The sequence below is a fragment of the Phycodurus eques genome, chromosome 3 (genome assembly GCF_024500275.1).
Source record: "Phycodurus eques isolate BA_2022a chromosome 3, UOR_Pequ_1.1, whole genome shotgun sequence".
Classification (NCBI taxonomy): Eukaryota; Metazoa; Chordata; class Actinopteri; order Syngnathiformes; family Syngnathidae; genus Phycodurus; species Phycodurus eques.
This window is the reverse complement of record NC_084527.1, coordinates 16,769,214-16,783,500: the sequence shown is the minus strand read 5'-3', so window position 1 is coordinate 16,783,500 and position 14,287 is coordinate 16,769,214. Positions and strand designations below refer to the sequence as shown.

At 42.0% G+C, this 14,287-nt stretch overlaps 1 long non-coding RNA gene across 1 annotated transcript in view; it reads right to left on the bottom strand.

The window, feature by feature from the left end:
• Nucleotides 1-209: 209 nt before the first annotated feature.
• Nucleotides 210-14,287, bottom strand: part of LOC133400064 (uncharacterized) — a 41,701-nt gene continuing 27,623 nt past the window's right edge. Inside the window, exons 3-4 of the long non-coding RNA XR_009768287.1 lie at nucleotides 5,886-5,983; nucleotides 210-404 (exon numbers count right to left, since the gene is read on the bottom strand). This is a non-coding gene — a long non-coding RNA (uncharacterized LOC133400064). The remainder of the gene's footprint in view (nucleotides 405-5,885; nucleotides 5,984-14,287) is intronic.

Below are 14,287 nucleotides of genomic sequence, written 5' to 3'. Positions count from 1 at the left end.
GATTTATTGTGCACAAGCAGGCAGGGAAATCTTTTATGAGTTTCTCCCCCAGATAAACTCCAAACTGTCGGGCGTGTCAAGTTGATGTGGATGCTTTGATCAACCTGCCGCCTTTTATCAGCGCACATGCTCTTGTCATCAGCAAACAGGACCCAATTATGTCAAGCCCGTTGTTCTTTAAGAATCAAGGAAACATCTCTGGTCTTTAAAGGGGTTTTATTTAGCCGTCAAAAGACAAACAGTCAGTTTCACTTAATTACTTAATGAACATATAAACAGAAATACATCGATTCTCATTAGCTCAGTCTCACGATATGTTTTGCAATTCCTGTCATCACGCTGACAATGATAGCAAAAGCACAGATAACTTCTTCTCTTTTAGTGGTTGAGCAGGAGGGACACACCTAAAACAGAAAAATATGAAAAATATTAGAAGAAGGAATTACTTACACCAACACTGCACACACAATTGAAGACTCCAGATTTCAGAAACTGATTGTGAGGCCGCATGGACACGAAACATTTTAGACACTTCGGTCCACACTACGGGGTCAAAATACAAATCTTTTTCAAAAAGTTTCCTTCTATACTGAAGGCGTTTGAATCAAATTTCTGTTTGTGTTCCAGGCTGCCAAAAATACAGTTTTAAAGGGTCCGTATTTTGGCTATTTAGACCTCCATAGAGTGACTCTCTAACATGGGTCTAGGATAAAAGTGTCCATTTCATTTCAAAAACCACCTTGGTTTTATTATACAAGTGTCTAGAAAAGGCCTCACTGACAGCTACTTCTGTTTGGCCCCGTTTTTAATCCACTTTGTCCATATTTGGGTAAGATTGCCGCCTTTCCCCTGATTGGTTGCATCCATGCAGAAGACCTACTTGTGAGAACACACGTGTTTGTTATGTTGGCAGCAGGCTCGGGAGCAAATCCCTCGGCAACCTTTTAAACGATGATATTGGGATGAATGAGGTGTGCGTTATTATTTGTTGCAGTGTTCCAGTTGGTTGGGATTTGAGAACAAAGAGGTTAAAAAATAAATCAATAAACGAATGGAATGAAGCGTGCGGGTGGCGATTGGGTATGATCTTGCCAATGAGTGTTTTATAGATAAACATGGACCATTCACAAAAATGTAGTTTAATCATCATTAGTTTTCATGCTTGTCTACTTTGGAAATCAAAAAGTTCATTCATACATTTGAAGATATCTACTGATTAATAATACTGTTGATATAAATTCCTCAACCTTTCATATCTTAGCCCCATCTTATTTTACTTTTCCAAATGATCTTATCTGCCCCATCCCTTTTCAACCCCACCCAGGACTCATTGGTCAGAAGTGTCAACTATGGCTATGAGCCCAACACACACATGACCTGTGTGTGTACATTTTGTCTTGAGGGGAAACACCAGTAGAGTTACCTCACAGCGCAACGAAAGATCCTTCAATGAAAAGACTTCATGAGCTGTGAGGTCTCAGTGAACTTGAAGGTAACAAAGACCTCAACGATAGCGGCGGACATTAGCCCCCGCCGCCTCATATCGCACTGCACCTTTCTCCCTTTCTTCCTGCTGCACTTCTCACATGTATTGTCTTACATGATATACCTTAGAACCTGATAAGACGGCCACTGACTTTTCTTTTCTTTTTTTGGAAGCTGAGGACACATGGCTTGGGAGTGTCTCAGGTTTACACCTGCTTATTATTCTCTCAAAGAGGAAACAAGGGCACTGGGAGTTTATCTTTATACCACAATGGTCTAGATTTAAAAAAAATAAAAAATAAATAAAGTTCTAGTGGTCCACAGATGACAATGTTAACAAAACGATTCCCACTCAAAACGCATATGTATGTACAGTAAAATGTATCAGGCCAGTATTAAGACTTTGAGTTAACACAATGAGCTTATCCATGTTCTCCTGCATGTAATGCACCTTAATTTTAATATTTGTCCCATGAAATTGTATTAATTTATTCCCAACAGTCTGTTCTCTTCATTTCATAGCGTTTCCCTTGTCTGCACTGCTTCCAGTACGTGTCTGTGGATTTTAGAATTTGTCCAATCGGATTTCAGCCTCTATGTGCTGCCATGTCTATGTAATTTGATCTGAATTCTGCACTTAAACTATATTAGCAATGGGACTGTTTCTTTAACCAATCAGATTTAAAATTGGCTTTTTTTTTCTTTTCTTTTTTTGTTTTCTGTTTGGTCAGAGCAAAACTATCGAAACACATCTGTAGCAATCTGCACACACTAATATATTAAAAAATCAGCATCTCTGTCGGTATATTTAAATTTCATATGCTTTTGTCACAACATTAGATAAATATGGATTCTGAACTGCTTCAGATCATGTTTGTGGAACAGGTGCATGCTGTTATATTGCATTTTTGGATAGTTTCTGGTGGTTTCTATTATTGTGACGTGTTAGCGTTGGTATAAACTGAACTGAACCAACTGAAGCCTCAGGTACCAAATACACGGCCCGCCACTGCGTAAATACATAATTCCACATTAGACCACACCGCCTCACACACACACTTACAAAAGATTATGATTATAAGCATCATGTTTTGAGCAGATGACTGAGAATAAATGAATATTTCTGCTGATTGTGATGAATGTCCCTCCATCCATTTTGTACGCAGCTTATCCTAATCGGGGTCGTGGGGCGCTGGAGCCTATCCCAGCATACTTCAGGCTAAAGGCAGACTGGTCTGAACTGGTCGCCAGAGAGTCGCAGGGCATGTGATGAATGTGTGCAGGTCAAATTCAAGCAAGTAAGTTAACTGTTTAACAAAGACTTACACTTTACACGGTGAGAGGGAATTAGACAAGTCACAAATATCGATTTGTCACAGTCACGGACGGATGCACGAGTTATGAATAATAGTATTTCTGCTTCAAAATATTAAAATCTCTTTATTATTATTAGTCATAAAATGTATACATACAACTTGCAATGGCTTTGAAACCAGTAGATCTGTTTCTCATGCTAAATATATCTAATAACGGTCCTCTGTGGTGTGTTTTTATGAAATATGTTGCTGTAAAACATTAGTTCTGTGACGTACAGTACAGTACAGCAGTGATTCCCAACCAGTGTGCCGCGAGAGCGCTTCTTGTGTGCCGTGGGAAATGATGAAATTTCACTTAATTGGTCAAAATATTATTTATTAACAACAAATAATGTGTCTTTGTTCATCTATCTGTGCCAGCGGCATATCAAGACAGACAGAACAAATACATGCTCTTCTATTAGATGTCAGAATGTGTATAATTGACTTGGGTATCCACTTTTTGTGACATTTTTGTTTGTTGATGTGCCGTGAGATTTTTCAAATGTAAAATATGTGCCTTGGCTCAATAAAGGTTGGGAATCACTGCAGTACAGCAACAACAAGGACAAACACAACAACAGTGCCGTGGTCCATTTCTGTTAGGGTGGAAACACCTTATCAAATTGACTATTTCACCTGGCCTGTGATCTCCAACTGGACGAGCTGGACCTCCAACTCTTCCTCATCTCCCTCACCACACCTGACATCCACCTCCCCCAGCAAACATTACACCACTGGCTTTTTTTTAAACAATGGCGCTCGTGCCCTGTATTAATCTATAAATTGTACAGCAGCTGAGCAGACTGGAGAAAATCAGTAAAAATGACTTTCTCAGTCATATCTCCAACGTGTCGTTGTCTACAAACCGCAGATGCAAAACACCACATCAATTTAGTGTACCCTCTTTTGAACATTTCCAAACAGGTTAATTTCAAGTGTTAAACCTGATTTATCTTGTCATGATCTTGAATCATTGAAAGTCACTCCTTCACACATATAAGTCGACAACTGCCCTCGTTTTTCCAGGAATTCAGTCTGTACAAAAGTGTTGCGACCAGGCTTTCTTCTTCCACAAATGCCTCTGATGCTTAGCTGACAGTACAGAACAGTCGAGGGTTGGCAGGCGGTCCCTCAGCTATCGACAGCCAAACTCAGCCCATCTCCAAAAGATGAAGGCAAGTGAATTCAGACAAGTCAAGTGCGAGACCCCGCTTGCTCCGTGCACCTCGAGGGCCCATGCTGCCTGCCCGCCTGCCTGCCTGCCTGCCTGCCGGGCCTGCCTGGCCAGTCTGTCTGTCTGTCGGCCTGTCTGTCCGCCCGGCTTTCTGCCAGCCTGTCTCGGCATCACTCTCTGCAGACACGTCACTTCAATGCTGCATACATTTCAAAATCTGATATCTGTCCAGTGTACCATCATGTAATACCATCATGAACATTATCTGTGTAGATAGATCCAGATCGTGGTAATCTGCAAACATTGAATTGAGGTAATTAGACTTGTTTGTTGACATTTCAGCTTTAATCCAAAATGCTTCTTCAGTTCCCCATTTTTAGGTGTGGAGTCTCCCTATTTATACCTTGGTGGGTGTGTCCCCTGGGAGTGGTCAACAATAGGGTGCTGTTTTACTTCCTCAGCGTGGTCTGCCTATACCAAGTCACAGAGTAAGCAACCGATTGGTATGCATACCACCATACCAGTCGTTCACAGGGGAACAAACCCACCAAGGCCTAAATAGGAAGAGTCCACACCTAAAAAAAAATGTAGAACTGAAGAAGCCTTTTGGATTAAAGTTGAAACATCTTCAACAAACAAGAACAAACAAGAACTCCAGTTACCTTGATTCAACCTTTGCGGCTTAAATGACATCAATCAACCATAAAGCAGTTTTTCTTTTTTAATTTGTTTTTTGAATACATGATATATGATAAGAGATGAGATGACATTTTGTGGGGTGGATTGTTAGTTCCCAGAAACTACACAACCTGTGGCATTTTTGAACAAGTATTCATTGCATTTTGTCGCAAGTACAGATTAAAATGCAGATAGATTTTCAATTGGATTTAGGTCAGTGTCCTGCCCGGGCCATTCAAAAACTTTAATTTTCTTCTTCTGGTAAGATATTCTTTTGTTGCCTTGGATGTATGTTTGGGGTCATGATTTTGCTGAGTGGTGACTAGCATTTGGAACTGTGTACGAGTCCCTCCACATTGACTAAAGGTGATTATAAAAGATAGCTTAGCACAAAAACAACATTAAGCATCATCAGAAGAGCACCAAAGCCACGGTGAAGCATGGTGGGTGAGGATCAGCAACACTGAGCTTGTTTTTCTTTAGTTAGTTTTGAAGCTTTAGTCAAGGTAGAAGCATTTATGGAAAGTATGCTCCCATTTTTTTCAACCATGAAAAAAAAGGTGCATAGCCGTAAATAAAAGTACACCTACAGAAAGAAGGATTCACATGAATTGCCAGCCTATTCAAAATATAACTGCGATAAAGGAAGATGACACATTTCTTCGCAACGCTATTCACTTTCTACCTTTGTCAGTTCCTCTCAACCTCAGGGAGACATTATTTTTCATCTATCAGTATGGATGGAAACATACATGTTAAAAAAAATGAAACATAACAATGGTCTTGTCCGCACAGAGGAGGCTCAATGTTTTGTATGCTTGAAGCAGTGCATTATGTGCTAAGTGTCTAGTAGCCCCCTACAGTAAATAATGGATGCTCCTTTTCCTTCTTTCACTTCAGGGACCAGTCATGGTTTACCTGTATAAATGCCCTTTCTGTGTCTTTGGAGAAATGGATAGCACTAAAGGATGTGGGTCAGATGATTTCATTAGCACAGCATTTCTCTACGCGTCTCCTTCAATCAGCAGTTTGACACATGCAATGTCACTCAAAATGTCTTACGGACTTTCATGGTGAATTCTCTGGTAAAAGGGTTGCAGAGGCTGGTGAGCCATAGCGGGGGAATTTGTGAAATATGGCCTACATAAAAAAGAGGGCAGAAACAGTAATGCGCGAAAGGAGAAAGTCACCTTTGCAATCTGCTGAATATCCTTGACGTGTCAGCCTGAAGACTGGCGTCATTGCAGCGATTGTTTCCGGGTCAACCTCCGGGAGGTCGTCATCATACCTAAACAATGCAGGAAAGACATCAGGTTTGCAGCACACATACACATATATAACGCACATACGTAGACTGGTTAATCACTACTGTACACTTTCCAACAGAAAATAACATGATTGTTTCTCTGCGAGTGGAGTCAAAACTCCAAGTTGGGTAAAATTGTGGATAAAAGTGTGTTAAAATGTACGGTAAGTAAGTCTCTTTGGTTTCCTTCCCCCATTCATGCTGAGATTACATCGAAAGAGTTTCAGCTATTGTGAATTATTTACTTGATTCACCATCCGGCCCTTTAACCTCTCAGAAAATGCACAGGGTTGTCAGGGTTAAAAATATACTCCCATAGGATCTGCATGTGTGTGTGTGCGTGTGTGTGTACGTGTGTGTGAGAGAGAGAGAGAGGGAGGGGGGGGGGTGGCTAGAGGGTGCATTTAAGGATAGAAAAAAATACTATATAAACTATGACACTAAAAGCAGTGTCCCTTCTCTCTTTCTGTCTCACATAGGAACTCATCAGAGGACTGTTATGTGGAGAATCTGGGCTGTCCCCGATGGGTTTATTAGAACATAATATGTGACTGTTTGTGACAGTGTGTATCTTATTGTCATAGTAATTCTTGACTTGTCTATCATGACCTCAGTGAGTGTGAGGGTACAACGTTCTGTTTCTCTTTCAGTACAAGGTGCATTTACTACCATGCTGAATGGCCACAATGGGGGTATTCTGATGTTGGGTCAATATCATATTATGTGTGTAGTTGGATGTTGTCGATCTCAGTGAAACATGTATTGATATAAAAACCTCTCAGAAATTTGAAATATATTTGTCAAACAGTACTCAGTCAGCTTGCTAACTGAATCATGTAGCTGAGTGAAGGTCCACCATGTGTTCATTAAATGCTAACATTAGCACAAAATGTTTCTGTTTGAATGAACATTGTGCGATTGCAGTAATTTATCCATGCATCCATTTTCCGTACCGCTTATCCTCACTAGGTTCGCGAGCGCGCTGGAGCTTATCCCAGCTCTCTTCAGGCGAGAGGTGGGGTACACCCTGACCTGGTTGCCAGTCAATCGCAGGGCACATACGTATAACCAAACAACCATTCTCACTCACATTCACACCTACGGGTAATTTAGAGTCTTCAATTAACCTACCACGCATGTTTTTGGGATTTGGGAGGAAACCCAGGCACGCAGGTCCTCAGAACTGTGAGGCAGATGTGCTAACCAGTCAGCTACTGTGCGCCACAGTAATTTATTTAAAAAAAAATGCACATACCGATGTGCATTTCTAACAGCATACTTGGAATGAAAAATCTCAACTCTTTGGGTGAAATGGTGATGTCTCAAATGCACCTTATGATAAGGTAGTCATTTTTGTTGCATAAAGTGAGCATATGTTAAGCGATTGAGTCAAAGGATGAACTATAGCCTATTTTGGGCCCTTTCAGCAAACTGATTTAGGCTGCAGCAGTTCTCAGTCAGACGGAGTGAATATTAACGTGAGTGAGTTGTCGGTCTTGATGCATCTGCACACACACACATAAACATATAAAAGAGCAAACACACGCAGGCACCAACTTTACTTGAACGCGTTACTGTGGTATGTCCCTGGCATACAACAGTGTTGTCATGGATACCCCCAGACACATCCGCCATTCTATGAGCGGGGGGATGCTGCTGAGCGGCTCAGAGGGGCTGGCGCCGATTCTCCTGCCCCCCAAGCCTCTATTCCCACTCATTCTCTACCCCTTCCCCCCATTACTGAATCCTTATTCTGCCTGAAATGCAGCTTAGGATCACAACTGTTCTCTGCTCTGCTGGTTGACTTGCTCAGTTTGGAATTGAATTTGAATTTAAAATTTTTGGGGGATGTTGTTGTGCGGAGAATGGGACAATGGAACATGGGACAGAGTGAGAAAAGTATCAGGACAAGTGAGATTCTTTTCTAAAATAAGCCAAGATAGCAACTAAACTGTGTGTACGTGTGAGTGTATGTGCCTTCGAGGAGGGGGTGTGTTAGCCATGGGGCTTTGGTTAAGCTCATAGTTCATCCTGAACTGATCCTTTTCATTAGTCATTATCAATAATTCAACATCGCACTTGCTTTAATGGTTTAATGTGGGCAAACCTTCACTCTGGGTGCACACACACACATACGCACGCACGCACACATTTTAGCCTGAATTCAGTTTCACTAAAGGATGTGTGCATACACATATAAATAAACACAGTACATCATTCCAAGATTACAAAAGTAGAGCACCACAATTTGCTCTACTGGGCCGTAACTTTGAGTTTCTCGCAAGAGCCACTTGAAGTGTATGCGGAGTTGTATGTGGACATCAATGCCTTTACTCTGAGATGGAGGAATGAAAGGGTTAAGCTTTTATGATGTGTCCCCTCTTTACCCACTCTTTCATATTCACCAGTATGGCAGCGCTCACTGGCTGCATTGCATATATACTGGGGGAAAAAATAATCCCCTTTGATTGGAAGGCTCACTTCAAGGGTAAATTATTCTTATAAAAATGACAGTACAGTTTCTCACCTCGGAAATGACTCGGAGGCACAGATGTGTGCGTGTGTGCTCAAAAATGTCCCTCCAAAACAGTTTTTAGATCACCCCCCTCCCCAACTCCTACTCTTCATCTTTACCTCTTTGGGAAGAAAGGTGACATACAAAGCAACATGCCACAATGCGATGTGCATATTTGCATGCACATCGTGCACACTGACGACTAAATAAGCCATAAAATAAGACCATGATGCCAAAAGGGTCATAGAAGTCCCAAGTCACATCCCCAAAAATGCAAACAATATGGCAGAATGTTTCTATCTGCTCAATTCATTTGAATTTTGACAGCATCAGTGAGATGGGTGCGCATGGAGTCACAGCTCAATAGGGACGGAGATTTATGGAAAAAGACATCCGGTCTCTTAACGTAAACTTCTTTCAGCCACTCACTCATCTTCTCCTCGTCCATCCAGCACTTCGGGTTAGCCTTGATGATGACGCTGGTCGGAAACTTTTCTTTTGGCTAAGTCCTCCTTTTGAAAATGACCAGTTTGAAATCCACTTTGTAAGCATGTCTCTTTACAGGTACCATTTTGGGGTCCTTATGCACACACCATAATATTATGTTGAAGCACAGTACGTATTACTCCGCGAGGCTCCTGACTACAATCCATCAAGCAGTGCGGCTTCGTAGCTTACCAAAGTCGTACTAAAACATTTTGACAGATTTTTGAGGATCGGTTCAAGGTCAGTAAGCACAACCCGAATTAATACGTAAGGCGCACCGGATTGTAAGGCGCAGTGGAGAGAGGAAAGTTAAGGATTTTAAGTGTGCTTCATAGTCCAAAAAATACGGTACTTCATGTGTCGTCGTACTTGACACTAAGGATTGAATGGCTTTTTGAATTTGTTACTTCACGGCTGATGTGAGGATTTAGGTCTGTTCGTCAGTTAGCGTTACCAGATGTCTTTCCAGATGACCAGGCATTTATAATGTTTGAGGATAAACTCGCATAATATGCAAGTGACTGTCCTACTCGATCAAATTTTTTAGCAAAATATTTTGACACGCTGTGCCACGGTGACCGACTGGTGAGCACATCTGCCTCACAGTTCTGAGGACTGAGGTTCAAATCCCAGCCCCGCCTGTGTGGAGTTTGCATGTTCTCCCCGTGCCTGCGTGGGTTTTCTCCGGGTACTCCGGTTTCCTCCCATATTCCAAAAACATGCAGGGAAGGTTAACTGAAGACTCTAAATTGCCCGTAGGTGTGAATGTGAGTGCGAATGATTGTTTGTTTATATGTGCCCTTGGATTGGCTGGCGACCAGTTCAGGGTGTACCCCGCCTCTCGCCCGGAGATAGCTGGGATAGGCTCCAGCCAGCCCGCAACCCTAGTGAGGATAAGCAGAACGGAAGATGAATGAATGAATGACTTTTGACACGCTTGAGGCACAGCTGCTTGTTTGCTGGACGAACCCATCGCCTGTTGATTTCAGCGAGGCATTCAAAACGTGATTGACTATTAGTCGACTTCAAGCTATAACCGTCGTTGCTGATGGTAAAGTCGACGTCTAGCCCAGTCAACCCCAACCAAATGCTGAAATTACATGATATGATCGCAGGATGCCTTTGAACATGTACGCAACTGTGGCAACATTACACTTCCTTGGTGTCTGTGCGAAATGCAAAAGCCTGTAAAATTTTCTTTGATGGTGCTGATGCTGCAACTTTTGCAGGATCTCTAGGCTAATGTTAATATAAATTAAAATAGAATTAATTCGGTCAACAATTAGTTTTGTTTTCCAGTGTGCCCTTCATCGAGGTCTTTCTAATGTTTTGCCCCTCTTATGTAGCTAATAAGGTGACAAAAAGAATAGAAACACCACTCAGTATGATGCGGTATCACTATAAATATACAGGTCGAATAATATGTTGAATGTAATTTAATTGCGCAGTTGTACCTTATAATGCGAGAGTGTATTTTGTATTAACTAATGACCTTGGACAACAAAAGCTAGAAATCTTAGAAATGCTGAAAGCTAATAACTCTCCAGTGGCATTTTGATTTTTTAACAAAGCGGGGGAGGCAAGAAACTGCAAGAAAATTAAAGCGACAGCATGAGCCCAAAATCACACATTAGTGTCTACGTTAAGTATACGACTGAGTTTAAGCTCCTCTTGTAAGAAATTAAATATTCTAAGTGAAAGGGAATTAAATAACTGAAGACGGAAAGTGAGAAAAAAAAGGAGAAAATGGACCAAAGTCTCTACAAATAGAGATGGCTGTCTGCCCCTCTTAGCTGATGTGATGGTTTTAAAAAAAAAGGGGGGGGGGGGGGAAGCATTTCAGGGCCAAAACAGGATCAAACAACCGGCTGTAGAGTTCAGTTACACCACAACAATGGCTTACATTCACTCTCATCCTCTACACACAAGCCTTACCTCAAAAGGTGTGCAGCGGGAGGGAAAAAGTCTGATATGGAGGGTGTGTGAGTGTGGGTAAGAAGGGGCGTAGGGTGATATTTTAGACGATAATGGTGTTGGGGAGATTAGATGGTATCTGCCTACCATGTTTGTCTTCAGCTGCTGGCTTTTATGGCTTGAACGAGTTCAAGGTGAACCTCCTAGCCTTAACAAACTTAACTTTAACTCTGACTTTACTTGCAATACAGATTTGTGTGGAAATGCCAAGAGGTGCGGCTGCCCAGCTGAGATGCCAATGGTCAAAATTAATTGAGGATCATGACGCTGGTTAACACGGTTCCCTGGGGCCAAACCATAGATGATGGCATCAGAGTAATCTTTTTTTCTGTTCTGTTCCAGAACTTCAACATTCTCGAGGAAAAAGTCTAATAACATATTGTATATCCATCCAGCCTGATCACAGCTGACTTTGGGCGAAGAGTCAAAGGGAGTGGTTGGTTGTTTGATGTGAAAACATTCAGTTTTTATGTGGAGAGTAAAGTGACGACTGGTTCTTGTCTCCCCGTCCTATTATTTACCGGATCTCCAAAATTGGCCAACTACACCCTGGATTGGTCGCTAGTCAATCACAGGATACATGCTGAGACACACAACCCTTCACCGCCCCTGAGTGGGAATTGAACGCTTGCTGCCTGCATGGAGGTCAGAGGAATGCAATTATACAGTGCTGTGAAATATATCCATCCATCCATCCATTTTCTTTACCGCTTATCCTCAATCGGGTCGCGGGCTGCTGGAGCCTATCCCAGCCATCTCCGGGCGGGAAGCGGGGTATACCTTGAACCGGTCGCCAGCCAATCGCAGGGCACATACAAACAAACAACCACTCACACTCACATTCACAACTACGGGCCATTTAGAGTCTTCAATTAACCTACCATGCATGTTTTTGGGATGTGGGAGGAAACCGGAGTGCCCGGAGAAAACCCACGCAGGCACGGGGAGAACATGCAAACTCCACACAGGCAGGGCTGGGAATTGAACCCCGGACCACAGAACCGTGACGCTCTAACCAGTCGGTATAGCTGGGATAGGTTCCAGCACTCCCGCGACCCTAGTGAGGAGAAGCGGCTCAGAAAATGGATGGGATGGATGCCTAAAATCTCCTTTTTCAAGCTATTCAAGTTAGTCTTTTCCACCTGGCATTTGAGATGGTCGGATTTCTCATGATTATCCGACGTAAATGAGTTTTGCTCTGATTGGATTGTTCATCTTCCTCAATTTAAATATGGAAAACAGCTTGGCTCTAATTGGTCCATATCACAACATCTGCTTGGGGCAGCCACGCATTCATAGTGACGTTGCATCCTTCGATGTCTATTTATTTTTTCCCCCTCCGCCCCACAACCGTCCCCGTTACCATCATTGTGAAGCACAATTTGCCAAGATGAAAGGGCACACAGATTAAAATAAAAAGAGAGGGGTATATTTTGAGCTCATCATCCGCTCCCCTTGACTGGAACTGAACCTGCCGAAATGATCATAGCTGGTAATAATGAACGCAAGCTTCGCTATTTCATCCACCACTATAAATTATTACTATGGTTAAGTATTGTTGTAAAACATATGTATACTTTTAGACTGTATTTTATGGCTCGGCAGTGGCTTAGACTCGCTCACTTAAAACCTGGAAATGCCGTGTTGCCGTTCAGCTGAGTAGAATGGGTGGGTACCAAATAAGAAGTGGGGAGGTACTGGAATATTAATTGAAAAAACTATGTCACAATGTCAGCGATTTCAAATCCACCCATTTTGCAAGCCTTATGCCGTTTATTAAATTTACATTGAATCGACAAACCGCATAGATGTCAAAGTTAAACCATGTCACAGACTCATTTTGAACTGTGTTATGCATAAAACAGTAGGGAAAAAAATGCATTCTCATGGCAGGGGATGTTAAAGTTGGCAGGTTGACTCCATGACTAATTTGGCAGACAGCTTTACATATCAATTCATTTACATATCAATCTCTTTATCTCAGGTAACTACGTAAGTGCTTTACATCATACAGCTAACTATTCACACATTACATTCCATCTAAGCCATTTTTCTCTGTTGGTGGCAGTTTTCTGGCCCACCAACTGCTTAGGTAGGCTACATATCCCTTATAAATACAATAGTTTTTGTAGCTGTCTCATGAGCATTCTTCAAATCCAATTTCTCTTCCATTGGAAATGTTAGAAATCGCGCGGCCAACAAAAATCACTCATTATAAAAAGTAATGTATAACTGTGGTACAGTTTTTCTTCCTATCTCACAAATGCAGCAATATACTATACATCAACAGATTTGCTCAGATTACTTTTCCTGGTCAGAACTGTGTGTGTGTGTGTGTGTGTGTGTATATATATATCCATTTTCTGAGCCGCTTCTCCTCACTAGGGTCGCGGGTGTGCCAGAGCCTATCCTCATCGGGCAGGAGGCGGGGTACACCCTGAAATAGTTGCCAGCCAAACGTAGGGCACATACAAACAAGCAACCATTTGTACTCACATTCACACCTATGGGCAATTTAGAGTTGTCAATTAACCTACCATGCATGTTTTTGGGATGTGGGAGGAAACCGGAGTGCCCGGAGAAAACTCACACAGACACGGGGAGAACATGCAAACTCCACACAGGTGGGACCGGTGATTGAACCCCGGTCCTCAGAACTGTGAGGCAGACGCTCTAACCAGTCGCTCACCGGGCCGCCATATATATATACACACACACACACACACACACACACACACACACACACACACACACACACACACACAGACACACACACACACACACACACACACACACAGAGTAAAACAGAGAGAGTAAGACAGAGAAAGAGAGAGATTTTGCACTTGAGACTATGTGAGTCCCATGATGCACATACTGTATCATCGAAACAATGAGTCCTAGCCCCCTGGAGCAATGAGTCACTGCAATTTATCATCATGGAATACGGATAAAGTAATCCTCCGCTACATCGTGGTTCTTCCTTTATGGTTCTGCTATATTGCAGATTTTTTTATTGCAGTTGTTCCTCTTTAATATTTAATCTTTTATGCTGTTTGTACAATAGTTTTGCGTTATCCATTGCGCTTGCTCTCTAGCAATATATTATGTGTTTAGGCCTCCCACGATAGCAAATTTTTTTAGAACAATATATTTTCACAAGAAATTTCCAGATAAACGATAGTATTGTGAATGTTTTTTTATGCCACTGTTATAATGACATTAGAGCATAATTAAGACATGTACAGATATTACAAATGCTGCCCTGGTAATCAAACATATGAGCACAACTGTGTAATGTTCTCTCATTTACT